Genomic DNA, 24,027 nt, shown 5'->3' on the forward strand with positions numbered 1-24,027 from the left:
CATGATATTGAAGTAGATTTTGTACACCCTCTCCCTCTTTTTGCACTCCTGGGCTTTTGGTCAATTTTCCATCTCTGAAGTCCACCCCACCATTTATGCTACTTGCTCTGTGTTTCACTATCTAGAATCCACTTTGGAGCACTTAACTACTCCGTGGGGCACTTCCTCTTTGACTCTGATTTGGCGTAACTCTCATTTTTTGATTGGATTCCTTGGATTCAAGTTGGTATCTGGTCTCTAAGCCAACTAGTATCAGGGTCCAGTTGGCACTCATTCTCCCAACCGATGTCCATGTATGGTTTACATGCTTACCAGTTCTATCGCTACCTGCAGTTTCAGCATTGTGTTCATATGTTACACTTGGACCTCCTCGCTGACCCTCCACAGTAACTTGTTTTATTTTTTTTTCGTAGATATTATTTTGTATGTTAATATACTCATCCTTTGTTTATCTCCTCTTTCTGGAGAGGCAGTTTTACCTTTCAGATTTCTGTGTTGTTTAATAACCTGTTTTTCAGGTGTTTTTTGCTGTAACTTGTAATTATAAATCAATAAACAGATTTGAACAACAACAACAAAAAATAGACTACTTAGCCTGCCTGGACTTGGATTCGTTGCCTCAGCAAGAAAGTCTCCTGGTTCCTGATCCTTCTGGTTCTAGTCTTATGTTTTGCTCAAGCCCTTCTGCTTGGTTCTGTCTTTTCAGCCTTAAGCTTTGCTTCACTCTTTGCCTGTGGCTCTACTGAAGACTTCAGCTCCACTTCAGCCTCAGCCTTGTTTCAAGCCATCAGCTTTGTCTCAAGCCATAAGTCTTGCTTCAAGCCATCAGTCTTGTCATTGCTTGTTTCATCCGTAGACTGGTGTTTTATAAAACTTTGGACTCAGTAATAGTCTGGCCAGTGCCAAGACTCACTCTCCTGTTGCTGGCATGGGTCTCAGAATTCTACCTACGAGGCTGCAAAATGGTAAGATCAGCTCACGCATACACAGTTTCTTCCATTTTGCTGAAGCCATGAGCTTGGTGTTGCGCCCGTAGGTTGCAGGCGGCTGCGACCTTTGCTGCCCACCTCCTTTCGATTCTGGGGAGAATGGTGACCTCCGCTTCCACACTCCGACCCTCATGGCGTGCCCGGGATGGTGTGGGCACTCCCAGCGGCCATCTTACATACAGGTTCCCCTAAGGCAAGCGCATGCGCGCCTGCCCTCTTCTTATCGACGTCATGGCGGGAACCTTGGGGGCGTCCCCATCGTATGACGTCACCTGCTTACCATATTTAAACTCAGCTGACCTCTTGCTATACGAGTTAGCAAGGATTCCTTCCTTCTATTTCCACCACGCTGGGACTTCGTCTCTCTGAGTGTCCTAGGTACCCGCTTCTCGGGGGCCTTGCCGCACTCAGGGCTATCCACTCCTCGGAGAGCCCTTTCTCTCTCTCTTATTCCAGTGAGTCCTGCATCATTCTGAACGACCCTCGCTGTTTCTCTACTGGACCTCCACGTTGCCTTCCATCTACGTCTACAGTACCGGTGTGAGTACAGAACCTCTACTACCTTTGTGGCATGGATTCTCGGGTTACCCAGCTTGCAGGCCACTATCGGCTCCCTATGTTTTGTGCACACCATCGGCTCCCGATCTACCCCGCGCTGCGGACCACTACCAGAATTGTCAGCACAAGCTACGCCTAGAAAATGTATCCACTGGACTACTCTGCACTGCGGACTACTACCAGGACTGTCTCCATTTATCCGCTCCTCGTTTCACCATCGGCTGTATAATAAAGTTATTCCTCTGCTGTCCTTTACGGCTGAGACCTTGCCTGTTGTGGTAAGGGCCCACAGGGCTCCTCCCTGTGGGCGGAGTTTCCACTCTCCACAACCCAGGGCACACTTCTTGTTCAAAGACTCACCGAACATAACAGATTGCTAAGTACATGGACCCGGCTCAGCTCTCAGCCTTGCAGGCCATTCCTGGCCTGGCCCAATGGATCACCAAACAACAGAGGTGTCTTGATACTTTGGCTACCACCTTTAATCAGCTGAATTCCAGACTGAAGGATTCTTCTACTTCCAGTGAGAATGCATCACCCCCGGTGGTTACCGGGCGAACTACAGTTCCTCTACCAGCATTTCAAAGGAGTCTCCCTGTTGTGTAGGGGCTTCCCCAATCAATCTGTATGCACTTCACTTTACAACCAGCTTACTTTCCCACTGCTACTACCAAGGTTAACTAAATTTTGTCCCTGTTGGATGGGAAAGCCCTGGCCTGGGCTTCACCCTTGTGGGAGTGCAATGATACAATTCTAATTGACTTGCCTGGGTTTCTGGCTCTCTTTAAGTCAGTTTTTGATGACCCCGCTCACCAGTCCATTGCTGGTTCAGCACTCCTGGATCTACAACAGGGAACTAAACCACTCCCGGACTACGTGATTGAATTCAAGACCATGTCTTCCGAACTCCTTTGGGATTCAGGCTGCCTAAGAGCTATATTTCTACAAGGACTCAACTCCCGCATAAAAGATGAGCTTGCCACTCCAGAGTTACCTGATACCTTAAGCTCACTGATAGACCTTGCTGGGTGAATTGACCACCATATACGTGAACGCTCGTCCGAGGTAAAACCTCTGAAGATCTATGTATCCAGTAGCACCTGTTCACGGAATCTACCGCCCACTTCAGCCCAGGTTGAACCTAGCCCTGAAGAGGAAGATGAACCTATGCAATTAGGCCATAGTCATTTGACCATCAAAGAATGCCGCTTTTGTAAAAAGATGGGCCTGTGCATGTATTGCGGGAAGACCAGTCATGCAGTTCATCTTGCCCTATCTGTCCTGGAAACATGCAGACCTAGGATCCACTGGAGGACTCTTCCTAGGTCTGACTACTCCTTTTCTTCCACTGACTCTTCATGTCTCCATCATCTCTGGGCCTCTTGAATTCACCACTCAAACCTTGGTCGACTCGGGTGCAGGTGAGAACTTTATTCTCAAAAGATTAGTAGAACACCTAAGACTTCTTACTGAGCCAATGCCCACACCGATTCTCCTCTCATCCATCCACGGTGAGCCCTTGCCTGGAGAGGTTATGCTCACCAGACAGCCCATTTGCCTCCTCACGGGTTCCTTGCATACAGAGACCATCACGTTCTTGGTTCTTGAAAAGGCCATACACCCCTTGTGCTTGGCATACCCTGGCTACAAGATCATTCTCCACAATTTAATTGGTCATCTATGGAACTATCTCAATGGGGCCCTGACTGCAATAACAAGATGCCTAAAAAAATAACTCCATTACCATGTATGGCAACCACTCCCACTCCTTCTGGACTACCACAACAATACGCTTCTTTTCAAGATGTATTCTCAAAACAAGCTGCAGATGTACTTCCACTGCATAGATCCTTTGACTGTGCCATCAATTTAAAACCCAACTCTGAGCCACCCAGAGGAAGAGTTTATCCACTCTCCTATCTGAAATGGAGGCCATGTCGGCTTATCCAAGAGAATCTGCAGAAAGGGTTTATCGGACCCTCCAAATCTCCAGCAAAAGCCGGATTCTTTTTTGTAGGCAAGAAGGATGGATCCTTTCGCCCTTGCATTGACTACAGAGGTCTGAATGAGATCACCATTAAAGACCGGTACCCCTTACCGTTAATTTTGGAGCTATTTGATTGGCTCCAGTGGGCGAAGATTTTCACAAAATTGGATCTAAAAGATGCCTACAATCTTGTTCGTATCCGACATGGGGGATGAGTGGAAAATGGCCTTTAATACTCGGGATGGCCACTTCGAATATTTGGTAATGCCTTTTGGCCTCCACAATGCCCCGGCCATATTCCAAAATATGATGAACGACATTTTACGTGACCTACTGTATTAGTCTGTGGTCGTTTACCGAGATGACATCCTCATTTTTCCCGTGATGTGCGGACCCACCAAACTGATGTTATTACTGTTTTACAGTGACTTCGAGATAACCACCTGTACGCCAAGCTCGAGAAGTGTGCCTTCCATCAAGAGTCTGTTCCATACCTTGGGTACTGTTATGTGGATAAAGTGGAACCAGATCGAAGTGCGCTTACCTCGTGCAGGAGTGTTCTTTGGAATGCAATGAAGACAGTCCAAAATCCGGGCAGGTAGCAGAGCAGGGTAATCCGTAAGGTGGTCCAAGATCCGAGCAGGCAGCAGAACAGGGTAATCCATGAGACAGTCCAAGTTCCGGGCAGGCAGCAGAACAGGGTAATCTGTGAGGCAGTCCAAGATCCGGGCAGGTAGCAGAGCAGGGCAATCCGTGAAACAGTCCAAATTCCAGGCAGGCAGCAGAGCAGGGTAATCCGTGAGACAGTCCAAGTTCCAGGCAGGCAGCAGAGCAGGGTAATCCATGAGACAGTCCAAGTTCTGGGCAGGCAGCAGAGCAGGGTAATCCGTGAGGCAGTCCAAGATCCGGGCAGGCAGCAGAGCAGGGCAATCCGTGAAACAGTGCAAATTCCAGGCAGACAGCAGAGCAGGGTAATCCGTAGGCAGTCCAAGGTCCGATAGTCAAGAGACACAAAATAGAACTCAGCAGCAAAACCACAGCAAACACTGTAGTACCCGAAGCAGTGAGCGTGGGAGAAGGCTCTGCCTAAAAAGCAAATCTCCCGCGCAAACTGAGCCCCGGTCAGCGTCTGACGAAACAGGGGGCGTGGCCCAACCCCAGGCGCGCGAGGATTGGCTGCCCGCATCGAGGAGGGGAACCCCCGACGTCATTAGAGGAGGAACTCCTCATTGGATGCGTTTTTGCGTCGCCGTCGGGGAGGGGAGTCTGAGGCACTTCGAAACGGCAACGCCCCGCTTGGCACGGGGCCGGACCGTCGACATCAGGGACGGAGCCCCAACGCCATTGGCAAAGGTAACAGTACCCCTCCTGCAAGACCCACCCCTCCTCTCGCTAGGCCTGGGCTTAAAAGGAAATTGGTGATGAAACCTCTTAAGTAAGCGAGGAGCATGCACATTAAAAGAGGGTTCCCATGTGTTCTCCTCTGGGCCAAAGTTCTTCCAAGAGATTAAATATTGAAGTTGCCCCTTAACTCTTCTGGAATCCAAGATCTCCTCCACCTCAAATTGATCATCGTTTTGTATGATGTGTGTAGTAGCCTTCCGTCCTCTGTTGGGCCAAGTCAAAATGGCAGGTTTAAGTAAAGATATATGAAAGGCATTGTGAATCCGCAAGGAGGGTGGTAAACGTAGTCTATAGGTGACTGCGTTGATCTGCTTCAGGATAGAGAAGGGACCAACGAAGCGAGGAACAAATTTAGCTAAGGATAAACGTAAGCGGAGATTGCGCGTACTCAACCAGACAAGATCTCCCTGTCGGAGTGGAGGAGCAGGACATTGAGTCTTATCTGCCTGGATTTTCATTTTGAGTGCGTTCTTCACTAGTAAGGCCCGTATTTCAGTCCACAATCGGGTCATAGAAGCCATGGTTGAATTAACCGCAGGACAATTCGATGTACTGGTAAGAGGCAGGGGAAGATGTGGATGTCTCCCAAAAACTATGAAAAAAGGAGACTTCCCAGTAGCGTGACTCACATGATTATTGTGACAGAACTCTGCCCAAACCAGAAGGGAAGCCCAATCATCTTTGCGCTGATTAACATAAGCTCACAAAAAGGTTTTTAAGGATTGATTTGTCCTTTCAGTGAGTCCATTAGACTGGGGATGATAAGCAGAAGAGAATTCGAGTTTAATTTGAAGAAGTTTGCATAACTCCGTCCAGAATTGGGCTGTAAACTGTACCCCTCTATCGGACACAATACTGAGGGGTAGACCGTGCAGACGAAAAATGTGCTGCAGGAAGAGATGGGCTAATGTGGATGCAGAGGGTAAGCCAGGTAAAGGAATGAAATGCGTCATCCTGGAAAAACGATACACAACCACCCATATGAGCGTATTACCCTGTGAAGGCGGCAGATCCGTGACAAAGTCGGTGGCAATATGTGTCCAAGGGGAATTAGGAATGGGTAGAGGTTGTAAGAGTCCCAAGGGCTTCCGTTGAGGGGTCTTTTGTGCTGCACAAACTGGACAGGAGTCCACATATTTCTTAACATCCGACTCCCACCGTGGCCACCAGTAGTGTCTGGAAACTAACTCTTTGGTACGAGCAACTCCGGTGTGGCCTGCAACTTGAGAATCATGGGACCAACGGAGAACCTTTAATCATAAACGTTTCGGAACGACTGTTTTCCCAATAGGAACCGTGAATGTAGTTGCCAGCTGAATGTGAGCCGGGTCTATTATGTATCGAGGAAGATCCAGGGTGTCCTCCAGATCAAAACTTCTAGAGAGAGCGTCTGCACGTACATTCTTCTGTGCGGGTCGGAAATGCAGCACAAAATTGAACTGGCTAAAAAAAAGTGCCCATCGTGCTTGCCGGGGATTTAACCGCTGGGCTTTAGCCAAGTATTCCAGATTTTTATGATCCGTATATATAGTAACCACATGATGGGCGCCTTCTAAGAGATGCCGCCATTCCTCCAAAGCCAGCTTAACTGCTAAGAGTTCTCGATCACCAATCATGTAATTTCTCTCCGCCGGGGAAAATTTCTTAGAGAAGAAGGCACAAGTCACCACTTGATCCTCGTCCTTTTTCTGGAGAAGAACTGCCCCCACACCCACCGTGGAAGCGTCTACCTCGAGAATGAAAGGTCTGGTGGTGTCGGGACGTCGAAGACATAAGTCCTTAGTGAACTCCTCCTTTAGTTGCGAAAAGGCTTTGAGAGCCACCTCCGGCCATTTCTGTATAGGAGCACCTTTCTTGGTAAGCACTGTAAGAGGGGCTACGAGGGAGGAAAAATTTGGAATAAACTGCCTATAATAATTTGTAAACCCCAGAAACCTTTGTAAGGCTTTCAAACCCACGGGTAGAGGCCACTGCAGAATGGCTTTGAGTTTGGCCGGATCCACGGACAATCCTCTGTTGGAAATAATATACCCGAGAAATGATAATTCGGTCTTGTGAAAAACACATTTTTCTAATTTGGCAAACAATTTGTACTCACGGAGACGTTGTAGAACTTGTCGAACATGAAGCTGGTGCTGTTGCAGAGTATCAGAAAAAATTAAAATATCATCTAGGTATACAATGATGTGAGAGTAAAGGATATCGCGAAAAATGTCATTGATCATATCTTGAAAGACTGCAGGGGCATTGCAAAGTCCAAACGGCATGACCCGATATTCATAGTGTCCGTCATGTGTATTAAATGCCGTTTTCCATTCATCCCCCTTTCAAATTCTAATCAGATTGTAAGCCCCTCTTAAATCTAATTTTGAAAAAATTTGAGCTCCTTTGATCCGATCAAATAATTCTGAAATGAGGGGAATGGGATACCTATTCTTCCTAGTGATGCTGTTAAGTCCCCGGTAGTCGATAAAGGGTCTCAAGGACCCGTCCTTTTTCTTGACAAAAAAGAAGCCCGCCCCTGCGGGGGATGTTGAGGGTCGGATAAAACCTCGTGCTAAATTCTCTTTAATATACTGTTGTAAAGCTGTGGATTCTGGTTCAGATAATGTATAAATCCTTCCTCTGGGCGGAACCTTCCCTGGAAGTAGATCTATGGCGCAATCATATGGTCGGTGAGGTGGTAATGACTCTGCTTGTTGTTTGTTGAAGACGTCCTCAAAGTCCTGATAGGGAGCCGGAATGCCAGCGGAGAGCTGTGTGGTCTGGATTAGCGTCTTTTGGACCAATTGTAAACAATTCTGAAAACAGGATGGACTCCAGGCAGTGAGTTGTAACGATGCCCAGTCTAGAAGAGGTTGATGAACCCATAGCCAGGGTAATCCCAGAATGACTTGATTCACCGAAGATGGTAGAACATAAAGCTGAATGCGTTCTTGGTGAAGAATTCCAGTCTGTAAAATTATGGGCTTAGTGATGTAGCATATTCGCATTCCCACAGAACGCCCGGAAACTGACGTAACTGTTAGGGGAGTCATTAAAGGTTCTACCGGAATCCGAAATGTTTTGACCAATTCTTCCTGAATGAAGTTGCCTGCCGCCCCTGAATCTATAAATGCATGAAATGGGACCGCTTCCTCCTTCAGCCAGATGGTTACTGGAAGTAATAGTTGAGGAGAGGAAATGCTGGGACTCAGGGAGGCCTCTCCCACCCGTCCTAGGTCCGGAGGTTTCCCGACTTGTTGGGACATTTATTAATAAAGTGACCAGGTCCAGCACAATATAGACAGAGATTCTTTACTCGTCTTCGATGTCGTTCCTCCAGAGTTAAGCGAAACTTGTCAATTTGCATAGGTTCTTTGGTGCTCCCTGATGCTTCTTCTGCATGTGGAACCGCCAGAGGCTGCTGAAAGGTAGGAGCCAGACGAAAAGTCCTTCGAGAGGCGGCTCGCTCTCGTGTCCTTTCCTGAAAACGAAGATCCAGTCGGATGGCAAGCCGAATTAATCCTTCTAAGGTCTCCGGAGGATCTCTGCCAGCAAGTTCATCCTTAATATTTTCTGCAAGACCTTGTCGAAAGATAGCCAATAGGCTATCCTCTCCCCAGGCGAGTTCTGCAGCTAAGGTCCGGAATTGAATAGCGTACTCTCCCACAGATCGTGAACCTTGCTTAATCTGAAGTAAATCGTTTGCGGCGGAGGTAGAATGTCCTGGTTCGTCAAAAATGAGCCAAAACTCCTTTAAGAACCAATCCAAGTTAAAGAGAATAGGATCGTCTCTTTCCCACAAAGGAGAGGCCCATGCTAACGCTGGTCCCTCCAATAATGAAAGGATAAAGGTAGTCTTTGTCTTATCATCCGGAAAAGAAGCGGGTTGTAGAGAAAAATGCATTCGGCATTGGTTAATAAATCCTCTGCACATTGTAGCAGTTCCGTTGAATCGGGGCGGAGGAGGTACCCTGTCGGGGTTAGGAGTTATCGTAGTACCTGTCAGGGGTACTGCAGGAGTATGGACTAACGCATCCATACGAGCTACTAGGCGATCCAAAACCCCCGTTACTTGGTCGAGGACCCCCTGTTGTTGTTGAAGTCGGGTGGCCAGTCCGGGAATGGCCTGTAGCGCTGTCAAATCGACTGGATCCATGGCTTCGGCCAACTGTTACGCGGATAAAATGGAACCAGATCGAAGTGCGCTTACCTCGTGCAGGAGTGTTCTTTGGAATGGAATGAAGACAGTCCAAAATCCGGGCAGGTAGCAGAGCAGGGTAATCCGTAAGGCGGTCCAAGATCCAAGCAGGCAGCAGAGCAGGGTAGTCCGTGAGACAGTCCAAGTTCCGGGCAGGCAGCAGAGCAGGGTAATCCGTGAGGCAGTCCAAGATCCGGGCAGGCAGCAGAGCAGGGCACTCCGTGAAACAGTCCAAATTCCAGGCAGGCAGCAGAGCAGGGTAATCCGTGAGACAGTCCAAGTTCCAGGCAGGCAGCAGAGCAGGGCAATCCGTGAAACAGTCCAAATTCCAGGCAGACAGCAGAGCAGGGTAATCCATAGGCAGTCCAAGGTCCGATAGTCAAGAGACACAAAATAGAACTCAGCAGCAAAACCACAGCAAACATTGTAGTGGCCGAAGCAGTGAGCGTGGGAGAAGGCTCTGCCTAAAAAGCCAATCTCCCGCGCAAACTGAGCCCTGGTCGGTGTCTGACGAAACAGGGGGCGTGGCCCAACCCCGGTTGCGCAAGGATTGGCTGCCCGCATCGAGGAGGGGAACCCCTGACATCATTAGAGGAGGAACTCCTCATTGGATGCGTTTTTGCGTCGCCGTCGGGGAGGGGAGCCTGAGGCACTTCGAAACGGCAATGCCCCACTTGGCACGGGGCCGGACCGTCGACATCGGGGACGGAGCCCCGACGCCATTGGCAAAGGTAACAGGTACATCGTGTCCAGTAAAGGTTTTCAGATGGATCCCCAGAAGACACGCAGCATACAAGATTGGCCTCAACCCACTGGCATCAAGGCTCTACGCTGCTATCTTGGCTTTACTAATTATTATCGCACTTTTATCAAGGACTACTCAACCTTGAGTGCTCTCCTCACCGCTATGACGAAAAAAGGGGCTAACCCTTCACAATGATCTCCAGAAGCCATCTCTGCATTCCAAGTGCTCACAAAGGCTTTCCTTCAGAAATCCAGCTTACGTCACCCTGATCCTTACAAGCCATTCATTGTCGAGGTAGATGCCTCAGATGTCAGCGTCAGGGCCATACTTAGCCAGCCAGTGATACTCTCATTCTACATCCTTGCTCATTCTTTTCGAGGTGCTTCTCACCAGTAGAGAGAAATTACAGCATTGGCGATAAGGAACTGCTTGCCATTAAGCTAGCATTTGAAGAGTGGTGTCCCTGGTTAGAATGTGCCCAGCATCAGATAACCGTGTTCACTGACCACAAGAACCTGAAATATCTTTGCCATGCTGAGAGACTTAATCATCATCAAGCCAGATGGTCCCTGTTCTTTAACAGGTTCAACTTTCTACTCAAATATCGCCCCGCTGAGAAGAATGTTCGGGCAGATGCTCTTTCTCGGTCCTTTACGCCTGATGATGTTCCACATGAACCACATCACATCATTGACCATGAGAAGATAATGATGGCCGCTACGCATTCGGTTCCCACAGACAAAATGGTGGTTCCACTGTCTCTAAGGAAGAAGCTGCTGAATTGGGCCCATGACTCTAAGTTAGCATGCCACCCAAGACAAGTTCGTACCCTTGCTACCCTAAAGCAATATTATTGGTGGCTGTCTATGAGAAAAGATGCCGCTTATCATATTTAAACTCAGCTGACCTCTTGCTATAAGAGTTAGCAAGGATTTCTTCCTGCTATTTCTGCCACGTTGGAACTTCATCTCTCTGAGTGTTCTAGGTACCTGCTCCTCGGGGGCCTTGCCGCACTCAGGGCTATCCGATGCTCAGAGTGCCCTTTCTCTCTCTCACATTCCAGTGAGTCCTGCATCGTTCCTGAATGACCCTCGCTGTTTCTCTACTGGATCTCCACGGTGCTTGATCTTCCATCTATATCTACAGTACCGGTGTGAGTACAGAACCTCTACTACCTTTGTGGCATGGATTTTTGGATTACCCCTCTTGCGGGCCACTACCAGAATTGCCAGCACAAGCTACGCCTAGAAAAGTTATCCACCAGACCACTCTGCACCGTGGACTACTACTAGTACTGTCTCCATTGATCCACTCCTTGGATCACCATCGGCTGTATAATAAAGTTATTCCTCTGCTGTCCTTTACTGCTGAGACCATGCCTGTTGTGGTTTCCACTTTCCACAAGCCAAGGGCCCACTTCTCGTTCAAAGACACACCGAACATAACACTTAGTGAACGCGTACCTGTGACAGGCTATCTCTGCCTTGATCACCCAGATGCAGAAGCAAAAAACAGAAATGATTGGTCTCCTGCACCCGTTTATGCAACTGGCCCAGCAGTAACTCGATCAAGTAAAAGACTTATGTCCAGTCTCTATTCCACTTCTTTTGAACCCTGCACTTGCACCTATACAGACTGGTGAGTCTTTCATTCAACTACCACCACCTGCAAGGTATGGGAGTTATACTAAAGCATGCAGAGGATTCCTTAATATGTGCAAGATGCAATTTGAATTACAGCTGGCTCATTTTTTCTTTGACCTTGTCAAGATCATGTATATACTCTCCCTGTTGGACAGTCCAGCTGTCTTTCCATTGTGGGAAGAAGATGATTTGCTTCTCAGGAATTTGGACAATTTCATTCAGCAATTTCATCTGATCTTTGATTAACCTAGGTGTATCACATCCGCTGCCACAGAGCTCCTTCATATTCATCAGGGCAATTGTTCTGTTGGTCAATATCTGGTAGAATTCCATACCTTAGCTTCTGAACTCATTTGGGGCCAAGTTAGCCAAACCGCCATTATTTGACAGGGATTATCCAAGAAAATAAAAGATAAACTTACAGTCCAGACCCTTCCTCTGTCCGTCAAAACACTCATTGCCTTGGCTAATCATATTAATCTGAGATTCCAGGAACAGACTCGTGAAAATAAGAATTCTCAGAGACATCGCTCGTGGTTCCCAGACCTCTGAATCTTTCACAATCCATCCTGGAAGCACCGAAAATGGCTACCTTCAAAGAACCCATGCAATTGGGTAATACCCAACTTTCACTTGATGAGAAACAAAAGTGAAGATCGCAAAATATTTGTCTCTACTCTGCCGCACAAGATCATATTGTCCATCAGTGCCCCCTGAGACCAGAAAACTCTATAAAGAGAAGTCTCATCGGGAAGGCAGCCTTGCACCATCCTGCTTCCTCTCCACTACTAATGGTTCTGATGTGTCTTACCTATGGAAAACACTAAAGCTTTAGTAGATTCCGGAATTGGGTGCAACTCTATTCATGAATCATTGCTACATCAATGTGGTTGCCCTACTACAGCTTAACCACCCTTTTGTCATTTCATCCATTAATGGAGAACCCTTACCTGGTTGTGTGATGACAGCTTCCTCACCCATCATGATTCAGATTGGGTCTCTCCAAGAAAATATTAAGTTTTATGTACTATCTAAAGCATCCAGCCCTCTTGTACTTGAACTACCCTGGCTGAATCTTCATCAACCATCTATTGACTAGAATTTCTTACAGATTAACCAATGGGGTCCATCCTGCAGAAAACATTTATCATTTCATCTTTGTCTCCGGCCTCTTCACTTCAAACCACCTCGTCTGAAGTGCAGGTTTTGCTACTTCAATGTACATCCTTTTTCCACGTGAATTCTGAACTGCGTTGTCCTCCTGCCAAAAAACATGTGTCTGTTGATTAGGACTAGTCTCAGTATTTGTCCAAGCTTTCAATTTTTTCTTCAGTTAAGTCTTCTGCTTTGAATGGTTTTTCAGTCCAGTCTAGAAACCAAAGAATCTCTGGATCCTGGGTCTGGACCCCCGAGCCCCCAATTGGTAAAATAGTACCTTCATCTCTTGAGAAGTCAAAGAGAAGAGGCTTGATAAGGGGACTTGAGGAGGGAGTACTTTTGGAATCCAGTCACCTTCCCAAATTCCTCGGTGGCAGAAGTTCACTATGCAGCAGGGAGCCACCATTGGATGCTCTGACATGTGTGATACTAAGCCCCGGCAAAGAGATGCTTTGGAAGCATGTGTGCATTGGTGTGCATGATTTGGCACATGATGGTGGGAGAGTTGGGTATCCACCCTGATGATGATGTCACACACTCAAGACTACTTAGCGTGCTTGGACTTGGCTTCATTGCCTCAGCAAGAAGGTCTCCTCATTCCTTCTCCTTCTGGTTCTAGTCTTCTGTCTTGCTCAAGCCCTTCTGATTGGTTCCTTCCAAAAAAGTATTACCTGCAAATTTTTGGGATGGCGATGGGTGCCACTTTGGCCCCTACCATTGCTAATTTGTTCATGACAGAATTTGAAAAAGAGTGGCTCAATAATGTATCTGTCTTTTGAAAGTTAGATTAACACCTGTGATGAGAAAATACAGTTTGTGATGCACTATAATTTTTTGGAAATATCATTTTTGGACGTATTGTTGTAGAAAGTAGATTCAGGAGATATTATTAAAAGTGTCTTCAAGAAACCTATGTTACATTTTGAAAGTGCACATCCGTTGCCATTAAAAAACATTCTTCCCTTCTTACAGTTTTTGAGATATAAGCAAAACTGCTCAAATACCCAGATTTACATACAGGAATCAACTCCATTAATATCATTATTTCAAACAGAGAGGTTATCCCAACAAATGCATAACAAATGCGTTTAAAAGAGCATTATATTATGATAGGGATGCCCTGTTAACCCCACAATGCAAACAAAAAGATCCAGAAGTAGTCACTTGTGTCACCAAGTATTCAACCACATCACGTAAGATTCTTAAATGTATGCGTAATCACTGTTTCCTTATCCAGATGATTCCGGGTATGGAAAATTTGGAATTTAGAGTGGCTTTTTCAAGAAGCAAAAATTTAAAGGAAATTTTAAGTCCATCTACACTATATGAAAAATCAGATCGAATAAATTCCATTGATGGGAATATTCCACTTGGTCATCACAAGTGTGGTCATTGTAAGATTTGTGACCAAAGTTTGGAACTTAAAGAATTTATTTGTTCACAAACTCAGTAGCGATACAAGTTGAATAACTTCACGACATGTCAAACGGATTTTGTTATTTACATCATAAAATGTCCCTGTAACAAAATCTATGTGGGTCAAATGAAAAGATCATTGAAATTACGAATCTGTGAGCACTAAAGCTATTTAAAGAACAGAAAGGAAACCGCTCCAATTGTTGCACATTGCATCAAAGAAAAATCACAATGCAAGAGAATTGCAGTGGTTTGTAACAGATCACATTAAACAAGATCTGAAAGGGTGTAATAGAGAAAAATGACTGTTTAGAAGAGAACAAGAATGGATTTTCAAGTTGCGTTCAGAAGAGCCCATTGGTCTTAATTCTAAGATTGAATGGTACAGTTTACTTAACTAAAGACAGACGGATCAGCGGCCAGCAATCAGATACATGGCTGGGCATGTGTGGATCTGTCAAAAGAGTCAAGACATTTAAACCTGATGTCAGATTACAACATACGTTATTACGTGCTTAACGATTGGTTCTTTTTCAAGCAAGTCAGCTGTTTAAAATGTGCAGCCATGTTTCAAACATTTAGATTAAGCCCAGCAACCAAGAAAGAGGGTAGAGATAAAATTGTGAGTATTTCCGACAGCACCAGTCATAGAAAAATATTAATGAAGGTAATAACTAAGTTTGTTTCATCTATGGTTTCAATTATAGAGTCCACCCTGATGCAGTGTTGAAGTGAAATGATGGCCATGTTGGCGACAGCCAAATAATATATGCTGTTGGCGAAAGGTACGGTATTGACGTCAGAAGAAAAAACAACTGAGAACGAGCAAAAAGATAAGTGCCTTGTTGTTAAAAGATGTCGGGATAAAATTCATATTATAGGACATATAAAGCAATGTACTCTTAATTAAGGTTCAGAACGGTACAAGGTTTCCTATCCGGAACTAAAGTAGGGCTATAAAGTAAAATGGCTGAAGACTATTTGCTGTGGTAAAAGTTCACATTAATTGAAGATATTAAAAGAAGATCATCAGCTGTGTGACAGCAGAATTTAAGTGAAGATAACAAAAATAACCTTTAATGAAAAAACAAAATTAAGGGGGCATAAAAGACCAGTGACTGAAACAACTGGCTAACAATAAGTTTCTGAGATAATCGGATCCTTTGCCAATACTGAGGTCTTCCCTCTATTATAATTTTTTTTCCTTACAGTAATTTGATTGAGTGATTAATAAAGTTTATATTTTTAACAGTAAAACTATACACTAGAGCAATAATAATATTAGCGATTTTTGACAGCAAAGAGTCACATTCATAACTAGTTATTTGTTGGATACAAGCACATGTGCACCAAATTTTAAGTGGGTGGGCACACGCATGTGTGTGCAAATCCCGGTTACATAAGAACAGAAGATACGCCATACATGGTCAGACCAAGTGTCCATCAAGACAGTATCCTGTTTCCAAAAGTGGCCAATCCAAGTCACAATTTCCTGGCTAGTACCCAAACATTAAAAAGATCACAAGCTACTAATGCTGGTAACAAAGAGTGGCTAATCCCTATTGATTAATAGCAGTTTATGGGATTCTCTTCCAGGAAATTATCCAAACCATTTTAAACCCAGCTACACTAAATGCCTTAACCACTAGGGATGTGAATCATTTTTCAACGATTAAAATTATCGTCCGGTAATTTTAAAATCATCATAAATAGTTAAAGAACGCGATACAATAGGAATTCTAACAATTTATCGTTAAAAAATCTTTAATTGGGTTAGTGCGCACTAACAGAAAATGATACAAATTCACACTTTTCAGGTCAGTTAGGAATGAATATGTTTTCCTATTGGCTGGCTGCCCTCTTATTTATTGATGTTACCAAGGTTCCCACTGAGGTGATGGTTGGGGGGATGGGAAATGGAAACGGTTGGTAGCTTGACAAAAAAAGTAATGTGATCAGTCAATGTGACTATAACTTGTGCCCTATCCCGATTACCGGGGGTGTTGTGATCTTCCTGCACTCAGTGCCTTATCCCTGATACCGGGAGTGTTGTGATCTTCCTGCATGCAGTGCCATATCCCTGATACCGGGAGTATTGTGATCTTCCTGTCTGCAGTGACATATCCCTGATACCGGAGGTGTTGTGATCTTCCTGCACGCAGTGCCATATCCCTGATACCGGGAGTGATGTGATCTTCCTGCACACAGTGCCCTAACCCTGATACCGGGAGTGTTGTGATCTTCCTGAACACAGTGCCCTATCCCTGATACCGGGGGTGTTGTGATCTTCCTGTACTCAGTGCCCTATCCCTGATACCGGGAGTGATGTGATCTTCCTGCACACAGTGCCCTATCCCTGATACTGGGAGTGTTGTGATCTTCCTGCACGCAGTGCCCTATCCCTGATACCGGGATGTGTGCAGGAAGATCACAACACCCCCGGTAACCGGGATAGGGCACTGCATGCAGGAAGATCACAACACTCCCAGTATCAGGGTTAGGGCACTGTGTGCAGGAAGATCACAACACTCCCAGTATCAGGGATAGGGCACAGTGTTCAGGAAGATCACAACACTCCCGGTATCAGAGATAGGGCACTGTGTGCAGGAAGATCACAACACCCCCGGTATCAGGGATAGGGCACTGAGTGCAGGAAGATCACAACACCCCCGGTATCAGGGATAGGGCACTGCGTGCAGAAAGATCACAACACCCCCGGTATCAGGGATAGGGCACAAGTTCTAGTCACATTGACTGATCACATTACTTTTTTTGTCAAGCTACCAACCGTTTCCATTTCCCATCCCCCATATATTGTCAGTGGGAAACTTGGTAACATGAATAAATAAGAGGGCAGCCAATAGGAATACATATTCATTCCTAAACTGACGTTAACTGAACTGAAAAGTGTCAAATTGTATCATTTTCTGTTAGTGCGCACTAACAATGGTTAGTGCGCGCTAACTTCCTGTTAGCGCGCACTAACTCCCATTAGTGTGCACTAACCAGAAAAAACAATTTTTTTAACTAAAAAATCGTGCCAAACACGATTTTCTTCTCGTGCCAGACGATTTTGATCGTTAAGACGATCGGGCACAGGATTCACATCCCTATTAACCACTACTGTATACATCAGGGGATTTTAACATGGCATGCGCTGACACCATTGCCAGTTAAACCAGTTTATCCCCAGTTCACCCAATTAAAGGGTAAGTCTTCCAAGTTTAATAGTCTTCACTCTCCCCAGTTAACTCCGACCATTAAAACCCCGTAGATCTGCCTATTTTTCTTTATATTATAATTTACCCCTCCTCTATAGCAGAAGTAAACTTACAGGGCAGGGGATCTGGGCGTGTGCCCAGCCACGTAAGTATTTATGTGAAGATCTCTGATTCATGCTCCAAAACACCCATTCCCTACCCAGACCACGCCCACTAGGGGTGTGCATTCATTTGCAACGTATTGGCAATCTACCCTTCCCTAATTTCCCCCCCCTTTTTATACCCTTTGAAGTAACTTTTTCCCAGTTTTCTACCGCCTTCTTCAACTTTCGACGCCTCCGTAATTCTACGTAGTTAAATGACACCTATACAGCTTCTCCTGTACATAGTCTCCCCCTACTCTTTTATATTATCCCCATACCTCCTTCTAATTATGCTTTCCCCCTCCCCTCCTACCCTTTGCCCACCCTCCCCCTCCTCTCCCCCCCTTTCCCCCTCTCAATTCGGCCCTCATGGTTTATTTTTGTACTGTTTTATTTTATTTGTTCACTTTGTTATAATGTTTCATTGTTATATTATATTATATTGTTATATTGTTTCACTGTATCTCCCACCTGAGTTCTTTGTAAACCGGCATGATGTGCTTCACGAATGTCGGTAAATAAAAGTTAATAAATAAAATAAATAAATAAATATATGCCATATTTGTTGTATTCGTGGGGGTCACGAAACGTATGGCGAAACCCCACGAATACAATGTATCACTAACGAATAAACCCCCATCCTCCTGACCCCACCAAAACTTGCCAAAAGTCCCTGGTGGTCCAGCGTCCAAAATGGCGCAGATAGCCTTTGCCCTTATAATGTCTGATTCATGCTCCAAAACACCCATTCCCTACCCAGGCCACGCCCACGTGCTGCCCTTTTTGGAAAACTTTGATACGTACATTCCTGGAGATTCACACGGATTCAGGTGGCTTTTCAAATCCACTCGATGAACAAGCCTCACTTATTAGTTCATCCTCTAATTAATGTGTGTGCTAGGCTTTTAAAATTCACCTTTAAAATGGTTACAAAGCAGAGCCCAGGGGTGCGGCAATTTTATAACTTGCATGTGCATATACGGGCATGCTATAAAATACACAGGTCGCGCACACATCTCTGCTCAGTTGTAAGTGGGTGCACGCTTAGGTGCGTAAATCCCATTTCTACCATGTAAGTGAGGGTATTTCATAATGGGCACTCATCCGCACCATTGCCAGTTCACCCAGTTAAAAGCTAAGTCCTCCAAACCCCCCTGGTTTAATAGCCTGCACTCCCCCCAGTTTCCTCAGTCCCTTTAAACCCATGAGAAATGGCTATTTTTGTTATTTGTAAGTTAAACCTCTTCCATAGCAGAAGTAAAATTACACAACATGGCACCTGGGTGTGCAAGCAGGTGTGTAAGTATTGTCATGCACACTTTTTGGATCTGCCCCGGAGCACACATGCCCCGCCCAGACCACGCCCACCCCTTTTTTGAATCTCTGTGAGATGTGCGTGCAGCCCAAGTTATGTGTGCATTTCGGAGCTTAGAAGATAATTTCAGCACGCATCGGGCTTTTCAAATTCACTTTTAATTATTTATTCTCCTAAGTGGAGGGAAGAGAATGGGCATCACCGGGAGAGGTGAGTTAGCCAGATAAGTTATCCAGCTAACACTTGTCCCTCCATAGAGGTGTCCTAAAGCTAGCCAGATATATTCAGCTGGGTGGTAGGCTACGTTAGCCAGATAAGTTAGCTGACACCTATAGAAACTTCAATGGGAAATAATTACACTTGAACCTAGCACTCTCCTCCATATCCCCCCGCACACTTGTGAGTCTGCATTCATCCTCTTTCATTTGCTAGTGGATTTTAAAAATGCTACACATGGCAAAGCCGGGAGATATGTGTGTGACTTGGTCTGGCGTGCAGGTTTAAAAAACCGCGAAAGTATGCGTGTATCTCCTGGTATGCACACAAATGAAAAAGATCAAGAAAGGGGTGGAGCATGGGCAGGCCGAGTCTTTAATATGAAGTCTGTGTGTAAGTATTTATGTGCTCGAGCACGTGCCGGGGTCCCCTACTGCGTAACTTTACTTCTGCTAGGAATGGCGTATAAATAAGACAATAACAAAAACTTAGTGGGGTTGTAAGGCTTGGGGCTAATAGGGTAAAAGTGAGGTAGTTCGCTACGGGGTTTAGGAAGTCCTCTCCTTTTCTGGGGTAAACGGGGAAAGAACTGGGGAGGCAGGTATTTGCATCAGCGCATGAATTTACTAAAATCTCCCCACTTACGTGATCGAGGCAGCATTTGTGCACACATGCGCACGTCAATATAAAGTCATGTGCACATGCATGCGCATATAGTTGATTTTATAACAGGTACACATATACACTTGGTCAAGATGGTGAGACTGACAGTGAAATGCTAAGAGAAATTAGGGAAGCTAACCAAATTGGTAGTGCGGTAATAATGAAAGACTTCAATTACCCCAATATTGCCTGGGTAAATGTATCTTCGGTAGGGATGTGAATCGTTTTCCATATCGTCTTAACGATAGAAATCGTGTGGCAGGGCAAGAAAATCGTCTTAGGCACGATTTTTTAGTTAAAAAATCGTTAAAAAATCGTTTTTTTCCGATTAGTGCGCACTAACTCGAGTTAGTGCGAACTAACGGGAGTTAGTGCGCACTAACTGGGAGTTAGTGCGCACTAACTGAAAATGATACAATTTGACACTTTTCAGGTCAGTTAAGGTCAGTTTAGGAATGAATATGTATTCCTATTGGCTGCCCTCTTATTTATTCATGTTACCAAGTTTCCTACTGACAGTATATGGGGGATGGGAAATGGAAACAGTTGGTAGCTTGACAAAACAAGTAATGTGATCAGTCAATGTGACTAGAACTTGTGCCCTAACCATGATACCAGGGGTATTGTGATCTTCCTGCACACAGTGCCCTATCCCTATTAATACCAGGAGTGTTGTGATCTTCCTGCACACAGTGCCCTATCCCTAATACCAGGGGTGTTGTGATCTTCCTGCACACAGTGCCCTATTCCTGATACTGGGGGTGTTGTGATCTTCCTGCACACAGTGCCCTATTCCTGATACCGGGGGTGTTGTGATCTTCTTGCACACATCCCGATATCAGGGATAGGGCACTGCATGCAGGAAGATCACAACACTCCTGGTATTAATAGGGATAGGGCACTGCATGCAGGAAGATCACAACACTCCTGGTATTAATAGGGATAGGGCACTGCATGCAGGAAGATCACAACACCCCTGGTATCAGGGATAGGGCACTGTGTGCAGGAAGATCACAATACCCCGGAGGAGTGAGGGTCAGGCAGCTCCCCCCTGTCTGTGAAGCCAGCCTCTCACTAGTAATGCAGGGAGGGAGCTGTCTCAGAGTTCACCATCCACCCCCCCCCCCCCTCACCCACACACCATTCACTAGCTGGGACATGGGGGAAGTCAGGAGTGAGGGACAGGCAGCTCCCCCCTGTCTGTGAAGCCAGCCTCTCACTAGTAATGCAGGGAGGGAGCTGTCTCAGACTTCACCATCCTCCCCCCCCCCCCTCACCCACACACCATTCACTAGCTGTGACATGGGGGAAGTCAGGAGTGAGGGTCAGGCAGCTCCCCCCTGTCTGCGAAGCCAGCCTCTCACTAGTAATGCAGGGAGGGAGCTGTCTCAGACTTCACCATCCTCCCCCCCCCCCTCACCCACACACCATTCACTAGCTGGGACATGGGGGAAGTCAGGAGTGAGGGTCAGGCAGCTCCCCCCTGTCTGTGAAGCCAGCCTCTCACTAGTAATGCAGGGAGGGAGCTGTCTCAGACTTCACCATCCTCCCCCCCCCCCCCTCACCCACACACCATTCACTAGCTGGGACATGGGGGAAGTCAGGAGTGAGGGTCAGGCAGCACCCCCTGTCTGCGAAGCCAGCCTCTCACTAGTAATGCAGGGAGGGAGCTGTCTCAGACTTCACCATCCTCCCCCCCCCCTCACCCACACACCATTCACTAGCTGGGACATGGGGGAAGTCAGGAGTGAGGGTCAGGCAGCTCCCCCCTGTCTGTGAAGCCAGCCTCTCACTAGTAATGCAGGGAGGGAGCTGTCTCAGACTTCACCATCCACCCCCCCCCCCCTCACCCACACACCATTCACTAGCTGGGACATGGGGGAAGTCAGGAGTGAGGGACAGACAGCTCCCCCCTGTCTGTGAAGCCAGCCTCTCACTAGTAATGCAGGGAGGGAGCTGTCTCAGACTTCACCATCCTCCCCCCCCCCCCTCACCCACCCACCATTCACTAGCTGGGACATGGGGGAAGTCAGGAGTGAGGGTCAGGCAGCTCCCCCCTGTCTGTGAAGCCAGCCTCTCACTAGTAATGCAGGGAGGGAGCTGTCTCAGACTTCACCATCCACCCCCCCCCCTCACCCACACACCATTCACTAGCTGGGACATGGGGGAAGTCAGGAGTGAGGGACAGGCAGCTCCCCCCTGTCTGTGAAGCCAGCCTCTCACTAGTAATGCAGGGAGGGAGCTGTCTCAGACTTCACCATCCTCCCCCCCCCCCCTCACCCACACACCATTCACTAGCTGGGACATGGGGGAAGTCAGGAGTGAGGGTCAGGCAGCTCCCCCCTGTCTGTGAAGCCAGCCTCTCACTAGTAATGCAGGGAGGGAGCTGTCTCAGACTTCACCATCCACCCCCCCCCTCACCCACACACCATTCACTAGCTGGGACATGGGGGAAGTCAGGAGTGAGGGACAGGCAGCTCCCCCCTGTCTGTGAAGCCAGCCTCTCACTAGTAATGCAGGGAGGGAGCTGTCTCAGACTTCACCATCCTCCCCCCCCCCCCCTCTCCCACACACCATTCACTAGCTGGGACATGGGGGAAGTCAGGAGTGAGGGTCAGGCAGCTCCCCCCTGTCTGTGAAGCCAGCCTCTCACTAGTAATGCAGGGAGGGAGCTGTCTCAGACTTCACCATCCACCCCCCCCCTCACCCACACACCATTCACTAGCTGGGACATGGGGGAAGTCAGGAGTGAGGGACAGGCAGCTCCCCCCTGTCTGTGAAGCCAGCCTCTCACTAGTAATGCAGGGAGGGAGCTGTCTCAGACTTCACCATCCTCCCCCCCCCCCCCCCCACCCACACACCATTCACTAGCTGGGACATGGGGGAAGTCAGGAGTGAGGGTCAGGCAGCTCCCCCCTGTCTGTGAAGCCAGCCTCTCACTAGTAATGCAGGGAGGGAGCTGTCTCAGACTTCACCATCCTCCCCCCCCCCCTCACCCACACACCATTCACTAGCTGGGACATGGGGGAAGTCAGGAGTGAGGGTCAGGCAGCTCCCCCCTGTCTGTGAAGCCAGCCTCTCACTAGTAATGCAGGGAGGGAGCTGTCTCAGACTGGTTTCAGGGTTAGGGCACTGTGTGCAGGAAGATCACAACACTCCTGGTATTAATAGGGATAGGGCACTGTAAGAGATGACTGTAGTAGATTGAATAAAGATCTGATGTTTCTGCTCTCCTCACACCAAACAAAAACAACACACAAGCAGAGAAGCCCTTCTTACAAAGCTGAGCTAGTGAGTTAAGTAGGAGGAAAAGTAAACATACTGGGGCCAGTGTGGCTACTTAAAAAATACACTTACCAACAATCAATTACATATATTTGAACTGTGTACAGTTCCAGCCAGGACCACCTTTCTAAAATGCACAGTGATTGGCAAATTCAACATGCACTAGCATTTCAGGTGCCTGCTAACAAAAATAATAAACAAACAAGTTCTAGTCACGTGAGTGCTGATCATTACATTACTTTTTTTGTCAAGCTTCCAACTGTTTCCATTTCACATCCCCCCAACCATATTGGTAACATCAATAGATAAGAGCACAGCCAGCCAATAGGAATACATACATACATATTCATTCCTAAGTGACCTTTACTGACCTGGGAAGTGTGAACACTTTGTTTCATTTTCTGTTGGTGTTCGTTAGTTTCCAGTTCCATTTCCCATCCCCCCAACCATCACCTCAGTGGTAACCTTGGTAATATCAATAGATAAGAGGGCAGCCAGCCAATAGGAACACATATTCATTCCTAACTGACCTTCAGTGACCTGGAAAGTGTTTATTTGTATCATTTTCAGTTAGTGCGCACTAAATCGAGTTAGTGCGCACTAACGGGGAGTTAGTGCGCACTAACTCGAGTTAGTGCGCACTAACACGATTTAACGATTTTTAACGATAAATCGTTAGAATTTCTATTGTATCGTGTTCTATAACGATTTAAGACGATATAAACATTATCGGACGATAATTTTAATCGTTGAAAAACGATTCACATCCCTAATCTTCGGTATATGCTAGAGATAAAAAGTTCCTGGATGGAATAAATGACATCTTTATGGAGCAATTGGTTGAGGAACTGACAAGAGAGGGAGCAATTTCAGATCTAATTCTCAGTGGAGCATAGGATTTGATAAGAGAGGTAACGGTGGTGGGGCCACTTGGCAATAGTGATCATAATATGATCAAATTTGAATTACTGACTGGAAGGGGGACAGTAAACAAATCCACGGCTCTCGTGCTAAACTTTCAAAAGGGAAACTTTGATAAAATGAGAAAAATTGTTAGAAAAAAACTGAAAGGAGCAGCTACAAAGGTAAAAAGTATACAAG

At 46.5% G+C, this 24,027-nt stretch overlaps 1 protein-coding gene across 1 annotated transcript in view; it reads right to left on the bottom strand.

Moving 5' to 3' along the window:
- The window catches only part of LOC115081111 (vomeronasal type-2 receptor 26-like), a 40,815-nt gene that overhangs the window by 15,483 nt on the left and 1,305 nt on the right, over nt 1-24,027 (bottom strand). The gene's annotated exons all lie outside the window — the stretch shown is intronic.

The sequence above is a fragment of the Rhinatrema bivittatum genome, chromosome 19 (genome assembly GCF_901001135.1).
Source record: "Rhinatrema bivittatum chromosome 19, aRhiBiv1.1, whole genome shotgun sequence".
NCBI lineage: Eukaryota > Metazoa > Chordata > Amphibia > Gymnophiona > Rhinatrematidae > Rhinatrema > Rhinatrema bivittatum.